The sequence below is a fragment of the Euprymna scolopes genome, chromosome 7 (genome assembly GCF_053919585.1).
Source record: "Euprymna scolopes isolate OS-2025 chromosome 7, ASM5391958v1, whole genome shotgun sequence".
NCBI classification, from domain to species: Eukaryota; Metazoa; Mollusca; class Cephalopoda; order Sepiida; family Sepiolidae; genus Euprymna; species Euprymna scolopes.
The window spans coordinates 172760609-172780600 of record NC_136488.1 but is presented as its reverse complement, the minus strand read 5'-3'; the positions used below and the strand labels follow the sequence as shown (position 1 = coordinate 172780600).

The window sequence follows — 19992 nt, the reverse complement described above, 5'->3', positions numbered from 1 at the left end:
ATACACCTAACGTATTCCTCTTGTTTTTAAGATGATTATATCCAAAAATTACGAAAATCGATAAGGTAGAAAATTATTTATTAAAGAAAATGAAAAATAGAATTTGATCAAAACGATCGTAAACACACAGGAGAATTCAAAAGGGTGGGGGTGGGGGTTAGTTTTCTGTTTTGATTTAAATAAGATGGCGGAAATTTCTAACCTACTAACACGATTAAAGTTATTTTTTTAATAATTCAGTTTTATTCAGGTAATTTCGACGGCAGAATTTGAAAGCTACCATTGTAACTTATTAGAATTGACAAAAAAATCGGTTGAAGCAATTGTTTTTACACAATCTTGTCACAAGTAGCGCCAAAAATAAAGTTACTACAGTGGCCTGTCATCTTTTCCCCCTCATGTAAATATAAAAAATTGGAGATAAATATAATACTAATTTTATCCATGATATTAACCAAAGAGATTGGCTATATTTCGAAATGGTTTTCTTCTTAATTTTCCTCTTCATTTTTTTCTGCGAACCTGCTATTCTGTTTGCCATCTTTAATCAGCTTGCAGAGTCAGTCACATTTAAAAAATCGTTTCTAAGTTAAGTCGAAAGCTGATTATAAAACAAAAGTAAGTACTACATGAATTTAGTATCATTTTTGTGGGCATCTGCAGAATGTAAGGGAGATAACTGTGTTTAATAAGCAAGTAATCATAAAATACTGAAAAGTTTTTCTATATGATTTTTAGCTGTCAATTGTGTTTTGTTTATTTTGTTTTACTGACTCAAAAATTGGAAAAACTTTATCGTTTCCCCCAAAATAGGTAAATTTTTAGATTAGGTCCACCTCCACAATTTTCTTTTAAATGACGACTTCTATAGGTTTTCGACTATGCTGAATACGGAAATCGCATTGTAATTTTGCAGAAATATGTAGTTATCGATATATAAAAAGTTGTATTATGCATTATAGTCTTTGGCGGCCATCTTCTTTACGCGCGTGCGTGCCATAAACAAATCTACGCGCGTACAAAGATGGCCGCCAAAGAATACAATGCATAAAACAATTTTTTATATCTCGATAATTACTTATTTCTGCAAAATTTCATTGCGATTCAGCAATTTAGCATAGTTGAAAACCTTTAAACGTTGTCATTTAAAAGAAAATTGTGGAGGTGGACCTAATCTAAAAAAATACCAAAAAATGTTTGAATTTTAAATTAAGTAAACAGATTTCTCAATGTTTAAGGTTCAAATTACATTTTGGTAGCAGCAGCCTTTGAACCAGACGTAACGTCGTAACTCAGTGTTCGCTCGGCTTTCTCGGAAGCATGACGTCAACAGCCAGATTATGTCGATGAAATGACAACAACGCTACGTGTAAAAAAAAAAAAATACGTAGCAAAATGTTAAATGTAGAACATACAAACAAAACCTGCCGTAATTTTTTTTTTTTATTAACTATGTGAAGAAAAGGTTATAAGTGTTTTTTAAGCAAATGTCTTCAAGAAATGATTTCAAGGGACAACTTTTTTTGTTTTATTTAAATGTGATAACTTAATTTTTTTTTTTTTAGGTAAATATAGGGTTACATTACAACAGAACACCGACCACTCTAATTTGTTTTGTTTTTTTAGGGGTAATCGAGGTCGTTGACAACGAATCTGATACTCAAACCGGGGGTAAATTTACCGTTTGCAAGGTATTAACCCCTGAACCCACGAACTACTTTCCCCCATTTTACAGCTTCCGTTTACTCTATGCACGCGCAGCAACATAAATGATGGCTTGCTTATGCTTCACCTAGCAAACTGCCTTCTCACATGGCATACCAATCTTCCGCGGAAAATTTAAAATTAGCTGAAAAAGAAATAAAACAAGAAAAGGAAAGCACTCCAAGTTGAGGAGGGGGGGGTAATTTAATTTTTTTTTTCTTCCTGGAACATATAATTTTCAAAATTTCAAAAAGTACATTATAGCACTTTTTAGTTGGAAAAAATTATGGACTGACATTTTTTAATGACTTACAATTAAAGAAAAGTACAACAAATTGGGGGACCCTTTTTTTTTCTTTTTTTTTTTGTCTCACGTAGTTTTTAATACGGTTTACAAAAACATAAGCACCAAACATTTTATGTTTTTCGTTTTTTTTGCGGGAGATGCATTCAATTATAGAACTTATGTGGCCTCATAGGTGCTTCTGCAGTTTAGTTAACCTTTTCTCCGCGAGAATTCTATGTTCCAGGAAAAAAAAACGCAATTGAATTAACTTCCCCCTCCCCCAACTTGGTGTGCTTTTCTTTTCTTGCTTTATTTCTTTTTCATCTAATTTTAAATTTTCTGCGGAAGATTTGTATGCCATGTGAGAAGGCAGTTTGCTAGGTGAAGCATAAGCAAGCCATCATTTATGCTGCCACACACGCATAGCGTAAACGGAAGCTGTAAAATGGCGGAAAGTAGTTTGTGGGTTCAGGGTTTAATACCATGCAAACCATAAATTTGCCCCCGGTTTGAGTATCAGATTCATTGGTAGCGACCTCGATTACCCCTAAAAAACTAAATTAGAGTGGTTGGTGTTCTGTTGTAACGTAACCCTATATTTACCCTTTTTTAAGAGGGAAAATTAAAAAGAACTTCCTTTTGTTTTTAAGAATTTTTGTTTTGTTTATGAAAGAAAATTGGAACAACTTTTTATTTTTTAAAGTCTCACTTGCTTTTTAGGAGTGATCGGTGTATGGTTAAGGTCTTTATTTTCACATATTTTTTTCAAGTATTATTTGGTAAAAAAGTTAAAACAAAAAATGAGTGGGTTGGGGCATTTTTTCCGAGATTTAGCACAGAAGATCCTCGTCCAGATTGCTGTCCACCGCCGACACTTCACATTCGCACATCTCCGGGCATAGCTTTCGGTAATGCTTCTTCTTTTTGCTAGACTGCACATGTTATTGTTTTCCACTGTTGACAAAAAAGTTAATTACAGCATTTGGTGTCTGTTGTTGGCCCAAGACGGTCAAATTCATCTTTTACTCTTCTCTTCCTGACTGACTTGCATATAAGAAATGATGACTTTTTTTTGATGTTGTTGTTATTGATTGTTTTTCCTCTTCTAATATTTATCCAATTTTTCATCGGTTGCTTGGGAGTAGCACTCCCGCGCACATTGAGTTGAAACTAAGCATGCAGCATTGTGATTGGATGATCGCCTTGTTACGTCCGACAATAGCTGAACCCAATCTGTTTATGTCATGTTACGGAGAAAGTTGAGCAAATGCTGAGATACGTCTGGTTCAAAGGATGCACTAGTACTTATACTTTGAATGGTAAAAAAAAAAACCCAACAACAATTGACGGCTACAAAACTCCAATAAAATAAATCCGCATTTTCAGCATCCCGAATTCTATTTTCAAGGATTCAAAAGTAAATAAAATAAATTTGTTTAACTAAATAGGTTTAAAAGGAAAATCTTTTATGTTGTATTGAGCGTCCCAAATTCTCTTCATTATTATAAGTATTTGATTCGTAAATGTACTTTTCTTCTTGCATTTTTTAATATGCAAACATGTATTTTGTTTTGAATTATTTTTATTACGTGTGTTTGTCGTCATTTCAATTCTTTAAAAAAAAACGGTGCTTATAGAGAGAAGGCATCATGCTATACTTTTTTTTTACATAGGTGTCACCACTTATCAAGGTCTGGAGACCACTCGAGGATAAGGGTCAATGAGTATACAGTAGTCAATGGGACAATATCATAGTAATCGTTAGTAGTGGAAATTTGGTAAATTGAATTACTTAAGAGGACGACTCATTAAGAATTTGTTTATGTTGGACTTGAAAATGACCAAATTATAGTCAGCTTGAAAGCAGGCCAACAGAAGACAGTTCGACAGGCATGCAGTTCTAATGAAAGAGGCTTTGTTCATGGCATCTACGTCTAGGTATAGGCACAGATAAAGAGTGGGGAAACTTATTGATAGTGGTTTCAGTTAGAATAGTGTTTATTGTGAAAGTTTGGCAAGAGGGGACACTAGATTGAAGCTCAGACGAGCACTTGCCACGAAAATAATGATAAAGCAAAGACAGGCTACCAATGTCTCTTCTGTGGGGAAGAGAAAAGGGCATCCCTTACTAGGCTACAGAGTCTATTTTTGACTCTGTTAAGACAGGATAAGATCTTTCTAGCAGCTCTTGCCTAGATGTGGCAACAGTATTCCATCCTTGATAGTATTTTCAAGTTTTGCAATATCTTTTGCTTATTAAATTGTAAAATGATAGTACAGCATAGTTACAAAAGACCCTCCCCATGTTAAGAATGGATTTCTAAATAATAACATTATTATTTCAGCATGGTATGTTCTCTGCATAAGTACCAAACTAACCCTCCTTACAACTGCTATGGAAAGAAATAGACACCCAAATCTATGTTAGCAATGATGGTTTCTATATAGTCTACTCAGCTAAATAGTGAGCATTCTATGTTATTTGATCCTTGACAAGTTCAAGGTCACCAAAACTTGTATGAAGAAAAGGTGATAATGCGGCATACTTACAAAACCTTTGAAAATTAATGACAAAAAGAAAAGATATTGAAAATAAATTCTTTTACAGAGGAAAAGGTTTAGGGGGGGTATGCTATGTGGTGCTACGCACAAATGAGGTCTTCCACTTATTTTACTGTTATTTAACTCAGAGTAAGGGTGGCACTCATACATTGAGAAATTCTGAGTGAAAGTACTCTTGATAACCTGTTATTTTAGTACAAGAATATAATTTTTAACCTTTTGCATCCATGTTGTTGTTTTTAGGATCCCGACCAATTTCAACCTGTGGAGTCATGATATAAGTTAGTTTTTTGCTCATCTCAAGTGCATCCAGAGTTATGATTTTTTGTTTTTTTTTGCTATATTTTTTAGGGTATTTTATTTTTTTAGTTTGTAGATTTGACGATAGAAAAAAAATTTGTTTTTCATGTTTCAGCAGTTTTTATGTCACTAATTACAATCAACGTGATGTCTCATATTACTCAATTTAACCAAACATCGCATTTGAAATTTAAAAACGAAAACATTGCTTGAAATTCAGCCTTTATTAAATTTCCATGGCCACAAGGCTCCCTTCAGTCATAGCCAAAAGAAAAAGAAAAGTTCATAACAATAACCAAGAAGCATAACAACAGTAATAATAATAAGAATAAGAATAAGAATAACAACAGTAATAATAATAAGAAGAAGAATAAGTATAACAACAGTAATAATAATAATAAGAAGAAGAATAACAACAGTAATAATAATAAGAAGAAGAATAAGAAGAATAACAACATTAATAATAAGAAGAAGAAGAATAAGAATAACAACAGTAATAATAATAAGAAGAAGAAGTATAACAACAGTAATAATAATAAGGAGAAGAATAAGAATAACAACAGTAATAATAATAATAATAAGAAGAATAACAGCAGTAATAATTATAATAATAATAAGAAGAAGAATAACAACAGTAATAATAAGAATAAGAATAACAGCAGTAATAATTATAATAATAATAATAAGAAGAAGAAGAAGAATAACAACAGTAATAATAATAATAAGAAGAAGAATAACAACAGTAATAATTATAATTATAATAATAAGAAGAAGAATAAGAATAACAACAGTAAGAATAAGAATAGTGATAATAATAATAATAAGAAGAAGAAAATTAATAAGAAGAATAAGAAAAATAATAATAATAATAAGAAGAAGAATAATGATAAGAATAAGAATAACAACAATAAGAATAATGATAATAATAATAATAAGAAGAAGAAAAATAAGAAGAAAAATAAGAAGAAGAATAAGAAAAATATTAATAAGAATAATAATAATAAGAAGAATAAGAATAATAATAATAATAATAATAATAATAATAAGAAGAAGAACAATAGTAATAATAATAATTAGAAGAAGAAGAATAAATAAGAATAATTATAATATAACAAGAAGAAATGATAATAAAAATACAAAGTTCAAGCAAAAGTAATAATGAGTCACTGTATTGAAAAAGTAAAATAACTTCTGTTTTTAAAACTACTTTCAAAATGCTTGAAAGAATAGGAAAAATGTATCACATTTCAAATGCAACCATATCTTATATGTTGTTTCTGATAACTGAAAGAATTTACTTTTTACACAAAAAAGCATTGCTAAATTGTTAAATGAAAACCATTATATATATATATATATATATATATATATATATATATATATATATATATACGTTTTATTTTTTATTACCGTATCTTTCTGTTAAGTTACATTATTGTTTCAGCTACCCGGCCGTTTTTTTGGCCGTCTGTAGCTTCCTCAGACTTTTACAGAAGGCCGGGTAGCCGAAACAATAATGTAATTTAACAGAAAGATATGGTAATAAAAAATAAAACGCATATTTGCTCTACAACAGTATTGAGCACTTTCTTCAATTTTTATTAATTACCATTTCCACTAAATATATATATATATATATATATATATATATATATATATATATATATATATATATATATATATATATATACTTGTACTTTTTTGTAGAAAAAGAAATTCCATACAGTGCTCTATTATTAGGGAAAAAACCTTTCTCGAAATAAGAGCAATATATTTTTTGTATAATATATACAGGAATTTACATTTATATCAGTAGTAAATGTAAATTCCTGTATATATTATACAATATATATATATATATATATATATATATATATGCCAAAGCAGGTGTAGCAGAGTAGAAAGCAATTAGAGTTGATAGTAAACCTTGATTTTGCTTTTGATAGTCTCATAACTATCGCTTGCCTTATGTGTATATAGTTGTCAAATTCGATGGCGATGTTTCTGACACAGGGAGAAGAATTGCTATTTTCTAGGTTGGAAACTAACCCTATTTATCATTAGTAAGTGTTTAACCTTGAGAGGTATTTTTAGCTTTTTACATCAAATAGCTTCATGTCTTGCTTTGAGCAAAGTCAATAAAGAGAGAAAATGAAGGTATAAAAAGTATATCGTAATATATATTTATTCATTTATTTAATAAGGGTATACATCAATTGGGGTTTAGGGTTTAAAAGAACTTTTTATACTATGGTATTTCGAAGCCTAATGATTCTCATCAGAAGAGTAGAGAAGATGCTAGGTAACATAATGGAGATGTGACGTCTAGCACAAGTTTCATTTAAAGCAAAAAAATTATTGAAGTTGTTTGGTGAACTATATGATAAAGGAGGAGTGTAGTTTGTAATATATAATGTAAGTGGGTACATAGCATGTCTGTCAGTGGGTTTATTGTATGTGGACATTTTGTGTGGTTAAACTCTTGGAGAGAATATAGGGGAGTTGAAAGAGGTTTATTTTGTAACCATATGTTTAGATGTGTTGTAGCTGGGGGGTACATGAGATTGGGGTTTTGGCTAAGTCGGTATTTTTTAACAGAGTAACTGAGACCATAACAGCACTTAAAAGAGGTATATGTTATTAGGCATAATATTATGATAATTAAAGTCAGAAGATAAATTATACAGCGTGCAGTGTGCTAAGATTTTAATTAAGTAAGATAGAGAATAAACAGTTTATTTATCTGTTTTAGTTTTTCATAAAAATACTTTGTCACTTGCTTTGCATCTAATTACGACTGGATTAAGGGCTTGGCATTTATGTTTCCACACTTGGCCTTAGAGAAATGTCTCTAACTGATATATGATGCTCTTGTCTGCTTTAATCTTACCAAATGAACATTTTCGTCTAATGAGTTAAAATAATATAAGAATATTATTTTGACTCATTAGACGAAAATGTTCAGTTGGTAAGATTAAAGCAGAAATAAAAGAAAAGATTTAGCTGGATATAATTTAGCAAACATTAGTCAAACTTGCAAACGAAATGTTATAATTATAACTGTTTTTCAAGATAATAAAATATGTGTATTTTTATAAATGTCTCTATAATCGTATTCTATTATTACATAAAAAGAACTATCACAATTTAATACTTGAAAAGAGAAAATGAATTTATTTTATTAATAGACAAGTATTGAATAAAAATGTACTCGTTTATATTTTGAATGTCATCAATAACGAATTTATGGACGTTATAATAAGAATTAAAATAATAATTCAATTTTGTCACATCAAATGTATCTTTTATTATTTTCTATTTATAGAATCTGCATTACGAAAAGAATATCAACTATTGGATTTGAACGGCACTTCATCTCATTATTGAGTTATGAACATCTAAAATATTTTGAAAGTTTTGCTGAAGTCTAATGAAGTACGTGACTCTTTTGATCAAATCAAATTTGTTAAAAAATATCAAAGATTTATCTTGTCACGTGTATGATTTCCCTAGTCATTGTTTTAAAATAAATTATTAACTGGAATGTCAAAAATGCATGGACATTTAAGAAATGCTAAAAATAAGACATTTAAAATGTGAATGAAAATGAAAATCCTATCCAATATTTTAAAAGAATAAAAAAAATCTTCCTATCTTGTAAAACTGAAATGACAGCCAAAATAAAAATTATCAAAATGTTCTTGACATGTATGTTATGTTAAGAATATTTTACATTTTAAAAATAAAATGAGAATTAAAAATCGATGCTAAATAAAAGCCATATAACTATAATGAATACTTTTGTTTCAAGAACCAACAGTTAAGAACTAACAGAAACAAAAAAGGACAAATAATTTTCTTGTGTTTGTTTTACTAATAAGTTAATTCTGTTTTGATACATTCGAACACACATACGCGAGGCATCAGATTTGGATGAAGAATCTTCTTCAATCATACAGAAAAGTCTGTTTTATTACATGCAAACATTTGAGAGACAAACCACATTTTTGTGAAGTCTGTGATTCTTTTTTACACTGAAGTCAACTTTGTTACATCATATACGAACACATGATGTTCTTATGTGTGGTTCTTCTTTCACATTGAAGTTGACTTTGTTGCAAAATATGCGAAGATGTACAGAAGACAAACCACATTCTTTTAAAGTGAGAACCTTTTTAATAAAAGCTAAATTACTGTAATGACGGAATTTTGGGGTTGTCACCTTGAAGTTAACTTTGTTGCAAAATATGCGAAGACGTAACAGAGAGAAACCACATTCTTGTGAAGTATGTGGTTCGTCTTATACTCAAAAGTCGAGTCTGTCACGACATATGCAAACACATACAGAATACAAACCACATTCTTGTGAAGTATGTGGTTCTTCTTTTTCACAAAAGACAATTTTGTTGCAACATATGCGAACGCACACAGGAGACAAACCACTCTCTTGTAAACTCTGTGGTTCATCTTTCGCTTGGAAGTCAACTTTATCGACCCATATGCAAACACATATAGGAGACAAACAATATTGTTGTGAGATATGTGGTTCTTCTTTCACATTGAAGTCAAATTTGTCACAGCATATGCGAACACATACTGGAGATAGACTACATCATTGTGAAGTATGCGGTTCTACTTTTACACGAAAGTCATATTTGTTGCTTCATATGCGAACGCACACAGGAGATAAACCACATTCTTGTGAGATATGCGGTTCTTCTTTTGCACAAAAGTCGACTTTGTCGCAGCATATGCGAACACATACAGGAGATAAACCACATCATTGTGAAGTATGTGGTTCTACTTTTACACGGAAGTACACTGTGGCACTGCATATGCGAACACATATAGGAGACAAACCCCATTCTTGTGAGGTATGTGGTTCATCTTTCACGTGGAAGTCAACTTTGTCACTGCATATGCAAACACATACAGGAGAGCAAACACATTCTTTTGAAATATAGAGTTCTTTAATAAATATAAGCCAGATCTCTTGCAACATTGTCAAACACATACAAATGAGAAACCACATTCTTGTTATTATGGACAAAAAGCGACTTTATTATATAATATGCTGACACAAAGGAAGTAAAAGTATATGATTTTTTTTTTACAAATCAGATTTAATCGAAAAACATGGGAGACTAATCAGATCCTTTTTACTGATTGGTGCAAACCATTTTTGAGAAAAAATATTTGTAGCTTCATAAGAAGCATATTACAACAAAATTATCAGTATTACTAAACAAATTCTTTTTAACATGATCGCTGTTTGACTTGTAGTTGCTGGAGTTTACCTCCCAATATTATCCATTAAAAATAGCATTATGTAATTAAAAGAAACTAAAATAGAATATGCCTAAGAGAAAGAAAATGAAACAAAACAAATTATAAATAAGTTTGGTGTCATAGTTTTGAAAGTTATCAAACTGTTCAAGATTTTTCAATCACAAAATATCTGATAAATAATTTCTTGATATTTTTCAACCATTCTATATGCAAACACTAAATGTAAATAGGTATGCATGCATTAAAACAGACATAACGTTTTTACCCGTGTATGCCTTTAATATTTATAATCCTGGTGTAAAAGTTAAGATATTTGGATTTTTCTTAAAATTTAATAATTAGCTGTGAACCATTTATATAATAATATGTATTAATATTGGAAACATATAATCTTCTAAGTAATAAATTGGTGAACACATTTGCAAAATAAGCAGATTTTGTGGGGGGGGGGGGGTTTAAATTAATTAATATAGTATGAATATTTTGTAAAGAACAAATATAAATTGTTTATTTATGATAAATTAGATATTCTTTAAAAAATGATTTGAAAATATGATTTATGTTCTAAAAGACGTTTGAGTGATACCTACGAAATTAAGGTTCCTAATTTACAATTTGTCCTAAATTATTGGGAGATATTTCTTTGCATTTGTTTCTAAAACTTAAATGACTGATAACCACAAAGCTTTTTCCAAGCTTAAAATGTAGTGATGGGACGATTCCAATATTTTTCCCCATTCCATACTAAATTTCTGATTCTGCAGATATTTTCATAAACGTCAAAATTACACTCGTGGAGGATGATCTATCGATTTTAACTTTACTGGTATTTTAAAATCAATAAATATTTATTATTTCATCATTATTACTAGCAATGAAAGATTTTACTTTAAACAAAATCAAATAAAAAAAGTCAATTAAAAGGATCGTTTTGGCATTGGAAAATGGCATCAATTTTTCCGATTCCGATGCTCCCAAATTTTCCGATTTTTCCGATTCTGATTCCGATTAATCGTCCCTATACTATTAAAATGCTTTGTGAAATGTACCTTTATTTAAAAATATCTGGTTGAAAACTCCTTGATATTTTTCAACCATTCTATATGTAAACACTAAACATTTTTATAAAATACTGCATTATTAGTTGATTAAAATATTAAAGGAAAATCGAATTTAAATTGAGTTTTGCAGTCTGATGAAAATGAAAGGACTTGGTATCATACATTAAAAAATTATAATTTTTTAAATGAAAATAAAATATCAAAATTCACTTAACTCTTTTCTGGACATCAAGCAGACTTTTAAGATAGAAATCTAGTTACCATGATAGGTTAACAAATACTCATACGAAATTTGTATAAATAATTAAAATTTCTTGTAAACGCAAGTAAATAGATTGTTCTTAATTTTCTTAATTGTAATATGTTCAATATCGACATGTGTGATTTATTTCGTCTGCGATTCACATTCAAAGATTCGGAGACAAGATACAGCAGGATGCCCAAAGATATACTGACTGAACTTAAAACAAATTTTCTTATGGAACTTAAGAAACATCCGCCTTATAACAAAAATGCTAGTTTTATTTTGGTGTCTTAATCCCCCCCCTTATTTTTGCTGATGAGGAGATTATGTTCCAAGATAAAACCTTTGTCAATTATTGTCAATAATTATTGTCAATTTTAATTAAAATGAACATTGTTTCCGAAACGATCGTACACTCGAGTTGATTTTGTTTGTTTTTCCTTTTGAAACCGATTCATAATTTACAATTATTAATTTTTTTACTTATTATTAATTTAGCTTTAGGATAGATAAACCCATTTTTTTACTTATGATTAATTTAGCTTTAGGATAGATAACCCATTTTTTTTACTTATTATTAATTTAGCTTTAGGATAGATAAACCCATTTTTTTACTTATTATTAATTTAGCTTTAGGATAGATAACCCATTTTTTTACTTATTATTAATTTAGCTTTAGGATAGATAACCCATTTTTTTTACTTATTATTAATTTAGCTTTAGGATAGATAACCCATTTTTTTTACTTATTATTAATTTAGCTTTAGGATAGATAACCCATTTTTTTTACTTATTATTAATTTAGCTTTAGGATAGATAACCCATTTTTTTTACTTATTATTAATTTAGCTTTAGGATAGATAACCCATTTTTTTTACTTATTATTAATTTAGCTTTAGGATAGATAACCCATTTTTTTTACTTATTATTAATTTAGCTTTAGGATAGATAACCCATTTTTTTTACTTATTATTAATTTAGCTTTAGGATAGATAACCCATTTTTTTTACTTATTATTAATTTAGCTTTAGGATAGATAACCCATTTTTTTTACTTATTATTAATTTAGCTTTAGGATAGATAACCCATTTTTTTTACTTATTAATTTAGCTTTAGGATAGATAACCCATTTTTTTTTACTTATTATTAATTTAGCTTTAGGATAGATAACCCATTTTTTTTACTTATTATTAATTTAGCTTTAGGATAGATAAACCCATTTTTTTTACTTATTATTAATTTAGCTTTAGGATAGATAACCCATTTTTTTTACTTATTATTAATTTAGCTTTAGGATAGATAACCCATTTTTTTTACTTATTATTAATTTAGCTTTAGGATAGATAACCCATTTTTTTTACTTATTATTAATTTAGCTTTAGGATAGATAACCCATTTTTTTTTTCTTATTATTAATTTAGCTTTAGGATAGATAACCCATTTTTTTTACTTATTATTAATTTAGCCTTAGGATAGATAACCCATTTTTTTTACTTATTATTAATTTAGCTTTAGGATAGATAACCCATTTTTTTTTACTTATTATTAATTTAGCTTTAGGATAGATAACCCATTTTTTTTACTTATTATTAATTTAGCTTTAGGATAGATAACCCATTTTTTTTACTTATTATTAATTTAGCTTTAGGATAGATAACCCATTTTTTTTACTTATTATTAATTTAGCTTTAGGATAGATAACCCATTTTTTTTACTTATTATTAATTTAGCTTTAGGATAGATAACCCATTTTTTTTACTTATTATTAATTTAGCTTTAGGATAGATAACCCATTTTTTTTACTTATTATTAATTTAGCTTTAGGATAGATAACCCATTTTTTTACTTATTATTAATTTAGCTTTAGGATAGATAACCCATTTTTTTTACTTATTATTAATTTAGCTTTAGGATAGATAACCCATTTTTTTTACTTATTATTAATTTAGCTTTAGGATAGTTAACCCATTTTTTTTACTTATTATTAATTTAGCTTTAGGATAGATAACCCATTTTTTTTACTTATTATTAATTTAGCTTTAGGATAGATAACCCATTTTTTTTACTTATTATTAATTTAGCTTTAGGATAGATAACCCATTTTTTTTTACTTATTATTAATTTAGCTTTAGGATAGATAAACCCATTTTTTTTACTTATTATCAATTTAGCTTTAGGATAGATAACCCATTTTTTTTACTTATTATTAATTTAGCTTTAGGATAGATAACCCATTTTTTTTACTTATTATTAATTTAGCTTTAGGATAGATAACCCATTTTTTTTACTTATTATTAATTTAGCTTTAGGATAGATAACCCATTTTTTTTACTTATTATTAATTAAGCTTTAGGATAGATAACCCATTTTTTTTACTTATTATTAATTTAGCTTTAGGATAGATAACCCATTTTTTTTACTTATTATTAATTTAGCTTTAGGATAGATAACCCATTTTTTTTACTTATTATTAATTTAGCTTTAGGATAGATAACCCATTTTTTTTACTTATTATGAATTTAGCTTTAGGATAGATAACCCATTTTTTTTACTTATTATTAATTTAGCTTTAGGATAGATAACCCATTTTTTTTACTTATTATTAATTTAGCTTTAGGATAGATAACCCATTTTTTTTACTTATTATTAATTTAGCTTTAGGATAGATAACCCATTTTTTTTACTTATTATTAATTTAGCTTTAGGATAGATAACCCATTTTTTTTACTTATTATTAATTTAGCTTTAGGATAGATAACCCATTTTTTTTACTTATTATTAATTTAGCTTTAGGATAGATAACCCATTTTTTTTACTTATTATTAATTTAGCTTTAGGATAGATAACCCATTTTTTTTACTTATTATTAATTTAGCTTTAGGATAGATAACCCATTTTTTTTACTTATTATTAATTTAGCTTTAGGATAGATAACCCATTTTTTTTACTTATTATTAATTTAGCTTTAGGATAGATAACCCATTTTTTTTACTTATTATTAATTTAGCTTTAGGATAGATAACCCATTTTTTTTACTTATTATTAATTTAGCTTTAGGATAGATAACCCATTTTTTTTACTTATTATTAATTGAGCTTTAGGATAGATAACCCATTTTTTTTACTTATTATTAATTTAGCTTTAGGATAGATAACCCATTTTTTTTACTTATTATTAATTTAGCCTTAGGATAGATAACCCATTTTTTTTACTTATTATTAATTTAGCTTTAGGATAGATAACCCATTTTTTTTTACTTATTATTAATTTAGCTTTAGGATAGATAACCCATTTTTTTTACTTATTATTAATTTAGCTTTAGGATAGATAACCCATTTTTTTTACTTATTATTAATTTAGCTTTAGGATAGATAACCCATTTTTTTTACTTATTATTAATTTAGCTTTAGGATAGATAACCCATTTTTTTTACTTATTATTAATTTAGCTTTAGGATAGATAACCCATTTTTTTTACTTATTATTAATTTAGCTTTAGGATAGATAACCCATTTTTTTTACTTATTATTAATATAGCTTTAGGATAGATAACCCATTTTTTTTACTTATTATTAATTTAGCTTTAGGATAGATAACCCATTTTTGTTACTTATTATTAATTTAGCTTTAGGATAGATAACCCATTTTTTTTACTTATTATTAATTTAGCTTTAGGATAGATAACCCATTTTTTTTACTTATTATTAATATAGCTTTAGGATGGATAACCCATTTTTTTTACTTATTATTAATTTAGCTTTAGGATAGATAACCCATTTTTTTTACTTATTATTAATTTAGCTTTAGGATAGATAACCCATTTTTTTTACTTATTATTAATTTAGCTTTAGGATAGATAACCCATTTTTTTTACTTATTATTAATTTAGCTTTAGGATAGATAACCCATTTTTTTTACTTATTATTAATATAGCTTTAGGATAGATAACCCATTTTTTTTACTTATTATTAATTTAGCTTTAGGATAGATAACCCATTTTTTTTACTTATTATTAATTTAGCTTTAGGATAGATAACCCATTTTTTTTACTTATTATTAATTTAGCTTTAGGATAGATAACCCATTTTTTTTACTTATTATTAATTTAGCTTTAGGATAGATAACCCATTTTTTTTACTTATTATTAATTTAGCTTTAGGATAGATAACCCATTTTTTTTACTTATTATTAATTTAGCTTTAGGATAGATAACCCATTTTTTTTACTTATTATTAATTTAGCTTTAGGATAGATAACCCATTTTTTTTACTTATTATTAATTTAGCTTTAGGATAGATAACCCATTTTTTTTACTTATTATTAATTTAGCTTTAGGATAGATAACCCATTTTTTTTACTTATTAATTTAGCTTTAGGATAGATAACCCATTTTTTTTACTTATTATTAATTTAGCTTTAGGATAGATAACCCATTTTTTTTACTTATTATTAATATAGCTTTAGGATAGATAACCCATTTTTTTTTACTTATTATTAATATAGCTTTAGGATAGATAACCCATTTTTTTTACTTATTATTAATTTAGCTTTAGGATAGATAACCCATTTTTTTTACTTATTATTAATTTAGCTTTAGGATAGATAAACCCATTTTTGTTACTTATTATTAATTTAGCTTTAGGATAGATAACCCATTTTTTTTACTTATTATTAATTTAGCTTTAGGATAGATAACCCATTTTTTTTACTTATTATTAATTTAGCTTTAGGATAGATAACCCATTTTTTTTACTTATTATTAATTTAGCTTTAGGATAGATAAACCCATTTTTGTTACTTATTATTAATTTAGCTTTAGGATAGATAACCCATTTTTTTTACTTATTATTAATTTAGCTTTAGGATAGATAACCCATTTTTGTTACTTATTATTAATTTAGCTTTAGGATAGATAACCCATTTTTTTTACTTATTATTAATTTAGCTTTAGGATAGATAACCCATTTTTTTTACTTATTATTAATTTAGCTTTAGGATAGATAACCCATTTTTTTTACTTATTATTAATTTAGCTTTAGGATAGATAACCCATTTTTTTTACTTATTATTAATTTAGCTTTAGGATAGATAACCCATTTTTTTTACTTATTATTAATTTAGCTTTAGGATAGATAACCCATTTTTTTTACTTATTATTAATTGAGCTTTAGGATAGATAACCCATTTTTTTTACTTATTATTAATTTAGCTTTAGGATAGATAACCCATTTTTTTTACTTATTATTAATTTAGCCTTAGGATAGATAACCCATTTTTTTTACTTATTATTAATTTAGCTTTAGGATAGATAACCCATTTTTTTTTACTTATTATTAATTTAGCTTTAGGATAGATAACCCATTTTTTTTACTTATTATTAATTTAGCTTTAGGATAGATAACCCATTTTTTTTACTTATTATTAATTTAGCTTTAGGATAGATAACCCATTTTTTTTTACTTATTATTAATTTAGCTTTAGGATAGATAACCCATTTTTTTTACTTATTATTAATTTAGCTTTAGGATAGATAACCCATTTTTTTTACTTATTATTAATTTAGCTTTAGGATAGATAACCCATTTTTTTTACTTATTATTAATATAGCTTTAGGATAGATAACCCATTTTTTTTACTTATTATTAATTTAGCTTTAGGATAGATAACCCATTTTTGTTACTTATTATTAATTTAGCTTTAGGATAGATAACCCATTTTTTTTACTTATTATTAATTTAGCTTTAGGATAGATAACCCATTTTTTTTACTTATTATTAATATAGCTTTAGGATGGATAACCCATTTTTTTTACTTATTATTAATTTAGCTTTAGGATAGATAACCCATTTTTTTTACTTATTATTAATTTAGCTTTAGGATAGATAACCCATTTTTTTTACTTATTATTAATTTAGCTTTAGGATAGATAACCCATTTTTTTTACTTATTATTAATTTAGCTTTAGGATAGATAACCCATTTTTTTTACTTATTATTAATATAGCTTTAGGATAGATAACCCATTTTTTTTACTTATTATTAATTTAGCTTTAGGATAGATAACCCATTTTTTTTACTTATTATTAATTTAGCTTTAGGATAGATAACCCATTTTTTTTACTTATTATTAATTTAGCTTTAGGATAGATAACCCATTTTTTTTACTTATTATTAATTTAGCTTTAGGATAGATAACCCATTTTTTTTACTTATTATTAATTTAGCTTTAGGATAGATAACCCATTTTTTTTACTTATTATTAATTTAGCTTTAGGATAGATAACCCATTTTTTTTACTTATTATTAATTTAGCTTTAGGATAGATAACCCATTTTTTTTACTTATTATTAATTTAGCTTTAGGATAGATAACCCATTTTTTTTACTTATTATTAATTTAGCTTTAGGATAGATAACCCATTTTTCTTACTTATTAATTTAGCTTTAGGATAGATAACCCATTTTTTTTACTTATTATTAATTTAGCTTTAGGATAGATAACCCATTTTTTTTACTTATTATTAATATAGCTTTAGGATAGATAACCCATTTTTTTTACTTATTATTAATATAGCTTTAGGATAGATAACCCATTTTTTTTACTTATTATTAATTTAGCTTTAGGATAGATAACCCATTTTTTTTACTTATTATTAATTTAGCTTTAGGATAGATAAACCCATTTTTGTTACTTATTATTAATTTAGCTTTAGGATAGATAACCCATTTTTTTTACTTATTATTAATTTAGCTTTAGGATAGATAACCCATTTTTTTTACTTATTATTAATTTAGCTTTAGGATAGATAACCCATTTTTTTTACTTATTATTAATTTAGCTTTAGGATAGATAAACCCATTTTTGTTACTTATTATTAATTTAGCTTTAGGATAGATAACCCATTTTTTTTACTTATTATTAATTTAGCTTTAGGATAGATAACCCATTTTTTTTACTTATTATTAATTTAGCTTTAGGATAGATAACCCATTTTTTTTACTTATTATTAATATAGCTTTAGGATAGATAACCCATTTTTTTTACTTATTATTAATTTAGCTTTAGGATAGATAACCCATTTTTTTTACTTATTATTAATTTAGCTTTAGGATAGATAACCCATTTTTTTTACTTATTATTAATTTAGCTTTAGGATAGATAACCCATTTTTTTTACTTATTATTAATTTAGCTTTAGGATAGATAACCCATTTTTTTTACTTATTATTAATTTAGCTTTAGGATAGATAACCCATTTTTTTTACTTATTATTAATTTAGCTTTAGGATAGATAACCCATTTTTTTTACTTATTATTAATTTAGCTTTAGGATAGATAACCCATTTTTTTTACTTATTATTAATTTAGCTTTAGGATAGATAACCCATTTTTTTTACTTATTATTAATTTAGCTTTAGGATAGATAACCCATTTTTTTTACTTATTAATTTAGCTTTAGGATAGATAACCCATTTTTTTTACTTATTATTAATTTAGCTTTAGGATAGATAACCCATTTTTTTTACTTATTATTAATATAGCTTTAGGATAGATAACCCATTTTTTTTACTTATTATTAATATAGCTTTAGGATAGATAACCCATTTTTTTTACTTATTATTAATTTAGCTTTAGGATAGATAACCCATTTTTTTTACTTATTATTAATTTAGCTTTAGGATAGATAAACCCATTTTTGTTACTTATTATTAATTTAGCTTTAGGATAGATAACCCATTTTTTTTACTTATTATTAATTTAGCTTTAGGATAGATAACCCATTTTTTTTACTTATTATTAATTTAGCTTTAGGATAGATAACCCATTTTTTTTACTTATTATTAATTTAGCTTTAGGATAGATAAACCCATTTTTGTTACTTATTATTAATTTAGCTTTAGGATAGATAACCCATTTTTTTTACTTATTATTAATTTAGCTTTAGGATAGATAACCCATTTTTGTTACTTATTATTAATTTAGCTTTAGGATAGATAACCCATTTTTTTTACTTATTATTAATTTAGCTTTAGGATAGATAACCCATTTTTGTTACTTATTATTAATTTAGCTTTAGGATAGATAACCCATTTTTTTACTTATTATTAATTTAGCTTTAGGATAGATAACCCATTTTTGTTACTTATTATTAATTTAGCTTTAGGATAGATAACCCATTTTTGTTACTTATTATTAATTTAGCTTTAGGATAGATAACCCATTTTTTTTACTTATTATTAATTTAGCTTTAGGATAGATAACCCATTTTTTTTACTTATTATTAATATAGCTTTAGGATAGATAACCCATTTTTTTTACTTATTATTAATATAGCTTTAGGATAGATAACCCATTTTTTTTACTTATTATTAATTTAGCTTTAGGATAGATAAACCCATTTTTGTTACTTATTATTAATTTAGCTTTAGGATAGATAACCCATTTTTTTTACTTATTATTAATTTAGCTTTAGGATAGATAACCCATTTTTTTTACTTATTATTAATTTAGCTTTAGGATAGATAACCCATTTTTTTTACTTATTATTA

At 26.2% G+C, this 19992-nt stretch overlaps 1 long non-coding RNA gene across 1 annotated transcript; it reads left to right on the top strand.

Moving 5' to 3' along the window:
- Nucleotides 1-416: 416 nt before the first annotated feature.
- On the top strand, nucleotides 417-11864 carry LOC145280152 (uncharacterized). The gene is made up of 2 exons (XR_013868558.1): nucleotides 417-618; nucleotides 8178-11864. It is a non-coding gene; the product is annotated as an uncharacterized LOC145280152 (long non-coding RNA).
- The last annotated feature ends 8128 nt before the right edge of the window (nucleotides 11865-19992 follow it).